This window comes from Bison bison, unplaced genomic scaffold (assembly GCF_000754665.1).
Source record: "Bison bison bison isolate TAMUID 2011002044 unplaced genomic scaffold, Bison_UMD1.0 scf7180017864183, whole genome shotgun sequence".
Classification (NCBI taxonomy): domain Eukaryota; kingdom Metazoa; phylum Chordata; class Mammalia; order Artiodactyla; family Bovidae; genus Bison; species Bison bison.
Window position 1 is genome coordinate 9,236,878 of NW_011494755.1, and position 3,394 is coordinate 9,240,271.

General features: G+C 39.2%; 2 protein-coding genes across 2 annotated transcripts in view; both read right to left on the reverse strand.

Moving 5' to 3' along the window:
• Positions 1 to 3,121, reverse strand: part of LOC104991196 (major allergen Equ c 1-like) — a 104,436-nt gene extending 101,315 nt beyond the window's left edge. The window contains exon 1 of the mRNA XM_010843598.1: positions 3,049 to 3,121. The gene's annotated coding sequence lies outside the window, so the exon portion shown is untranslated. The remainder of the gene's footprint in view (positions 1 to 3,048) is intronic.
• ZFP37 (ZFP37 zinc finger protein) overlaps positions 1 to 3,394 on the reverse strand; it is a 19,492-nt gene that overhangs the window by 8,319 nt on the left and 7,779 nt on the right. The gene's annotated exons all lie outside the window — the stretch shown is intronic.

Genomic DNA, 3,394 nt, shown 5'->3' on the forward strand with positions numbered 1-3,394 from the left:
AATCAGTCCTGAATATTCATTGGAAGGACTGATGTTGAAGCTTAAACTCCAAAACTTTGGCCATCTAATGGGAAGAACTGACTCATTTGAAAAGACCCTGATGAGCTTGGAAAGACTGAAGGCAGAAGGAGAAGGGGATGACAGAGGATGAGATGGTTGGATGGCATCACTGACTTGACGGACATGAGTTTGAGTAAGATTCGGGAGTTGGTGATGGACAGGGAAGCCTGGTATACTGCAGTCCATGGGGTCTCAAAGAGTTGGAAATGACTGAGCAACTGAATTGAACTTAACTGAACTGCAAGGGTTAGGGAGGAAATGGAAATAATGATGGTGGTATAGACCATGGGTCTAGAGCATTTCACAGAGAAAGTGGGGAAATGGAAAGTAATGAGGGGCAGGAGCATCACGCCAAGAGATTTGGAAAGAAGACAGATCTAAGAATGTCTAAATACCTAAGGAGAGAAAATTGATACTATGGGGTCTCAGAGTGTGGGTAAACAAAGGTGGAAAAGCTGAGGATATTAGGAAAAGGGGGATAATTTTTAAAAGCATTGCTTTAGAGAGGTAAAGTCTCCCCTCACAGCTCAGTCAGTAAAGAATCTGCCTGCAATGCAGAAGACCTGGTTTTGATTTCTGGGTCAGGAAGATCCCCTGGAGAAGGAAATGGCAACCTACTCCAGTATTCTTGTCTGGAGAATCCCATGGACAGAGGAGGCTTGCGGGCTGCAGTCCATGGGGTCGCAAGAGTAAGGAGGAATGGGATTAGCTAAAAAAACAGTTAAAAGGGTTCACTGCTCTTTCTCAAAACTGAGCAATGGAAAGTCTAGATTAGGAAAGATGGCTATATATGGATGGGTCAGTTAGGCATCTGATTGTCTGGTGCCCAAGGTTTAGAGCTCTGTTTTTCACCATTTTTCCTAACATAACCCAAGTAGTGTAGCAGACTGCATTATTGTTCCTTGTAGATTACTCCTCCCAGCCCCACTGCAAGACCATTTAATCCTCCCATTCCTACCCAGTTGAATTTGGGAGTGGAAAGGTGACCTGCTCTGACTAAAGAACCAATAAAATGTTAAGGAGAGATATCTACCACATGCAGTGATTTTTTAACTCATCATATGGTTCCATTCCTTCTTCTTTCCCTCTGTAATGAGATCAGAATTTGCCAAATAGGGACTGCGCTTTCAGTGTAGGTCACAAGATAATGTGGGAAAGGACTGCAGCTTGAGCAAGAAACAAAACTTTCTTTTTGTAGGCCACTAAGATTTGGGGAGGTGGGGGGGGTGCTCTTTCTTTAATGGGGCATAACTTAGCCTAAGTTGACTGATACAAGTGGTATAAGCAAATTCCTGTAAACCACACTGGCTCACAACTATAGTTAATCTCATATGAGGACTTCCCATGTGGGCAGGGTCACAGAAGGAAGACATATTAGAATCTCCAAGGTTAGAGAATCTTTGAACTCCTATTCCCCCGGGAGATTTTGATATTTTCCTACTGCTACTTCCCGGTTAATAAAGAAGGGTCTTTAAGACCCTTAAAACTTTTAAGAAGAATTTCAGAACAAATTTTCTTTGAAGAATTCCAAACCCAGGCACCTGTGGTTAATTAATATATGACAAAGGAGGCAAGAATGTACAATGGAGAAAAGAGAGTCTTTTCAATAAGTGGTACTGGGGAAACTGGACGGATACATGTAAAAGAATGAATTTAGAACATCTTTAACACCACATACAAAAATAAACTCAAAATGGGAAGAAGACCACATACTATAAAACTCCTAGAGGAAAACACAGGCAGAACGCTCTTTGACATACTGCAGTGATCTCTTTTTGGACTTTCTCCTAGAGTAAAGGAAATGAAACCAAAAATATAAACAACTGGGACCAAATTAAAAGCTTTTGCACAGCAAAGGAAACCATAAATAAAACAAAAAAACAACCTATGGAATAGGATACAATTTTTGCAAATGATGCGACTGACAAGGGCTTCATCTACAAAATATTCAGACAGCTCATATAGCTTGATATCAAAAAAACCAAACAACTCAATCAAGAAAATGGACAGAAGATCTAAATAGATATTTCTCCAAAGAATACATACAGGTGGCGTATGAAAAGATCCTTAACATCACTAATTATTAGAGAAATTCAAATCAAAACCACAATGAGGTACCACCTCACACCAGTGAGAATGGCCATCATCAAAAAAAAAAATCTACAAATAACAAATACTACAGAGGATGTTGAGAAAAAGGAACCCTCCAACACTGTTAGTGGGAATGTAAATTGGTACAGCCATTATGGAAAACTATATGGAAGTTTCTTAAGAAACTAAAAATAGAGCTACCATGTGATCCCGCAGTCCCACTCCTGGGCATACATCTAGAGAAAGACGTAATGAGCAAAGATACATGCACCTCAATGTTCCCTGCAGCACTGTTTACAACAGCCAAGACAGGGAAGCACCTAAATTTCCATCAACAGATGAATAGACAAAGAAGACGTGGTATATTTATACAACAGAATTTTCACCCAATAAAAAGAATGAAATAATGCCATTTGTGGCGACATGGATGGAACTAGAGACGATCCCACTAAGTGAAGTAAACCAGACAGAGAAAGACAAGCATCACCTGATACTGCTTATATGTGGAATCCAAAAAAAAAAGATACAAATGAACTATACAAAACATAAACAGACCTAACAGACCAAAGAGAGAAAGGGGGGGGTGGTGGATAATTTAGGAATTTGGGATTAACATAAATATACTGCTATATATAATACAAAAAACCAACCAGGACCTACTATGTAGCACAGGGAACTTTACTCAGTAATTTGTAATAACCTATAAGGGAAAAGAATCTTTTAAAAAAAAGATAGATAGATGATAACTGAATTGCTTTGCTGTATGCCTGAAACTAACATGGTAAATCAACTATACTTCAGTAGAAAGAAAAGATATATATATTTTTAAAAGTAAATAATAAAAGTGTGGGAGAAAGAAAGAAATCCAAAGTTATCATCAAGAAACTAGGAACTTACTTCCATTGGCTCCTATTTCTTTGGTTCTTGCTATTTCACTCGAGCCACCTTGTCTGCTTCCTTTCCCCTTCCCTAGCCATGGCTCTTCTCCTTTTTCCAACTTGGATATCATGTCTGGTTTGAGAGCCTGATACCCTACTCATGAGAAAAGACAGAAATTGAGTGTTAGAACAACAAATATCCCAGAAATCAATCCCTAACATCTGAGTTTCAGAGCTTGTAAAGGATAAAAGAATACGTTGCTTCAGAAATTTCACAGTGCAATGCCCACAAACCCCATCTGAGTAGATCCTCCATTTTCAAGGCAGGATCACACGTATTCTGCTTAGTACCCAAAGGGATTACA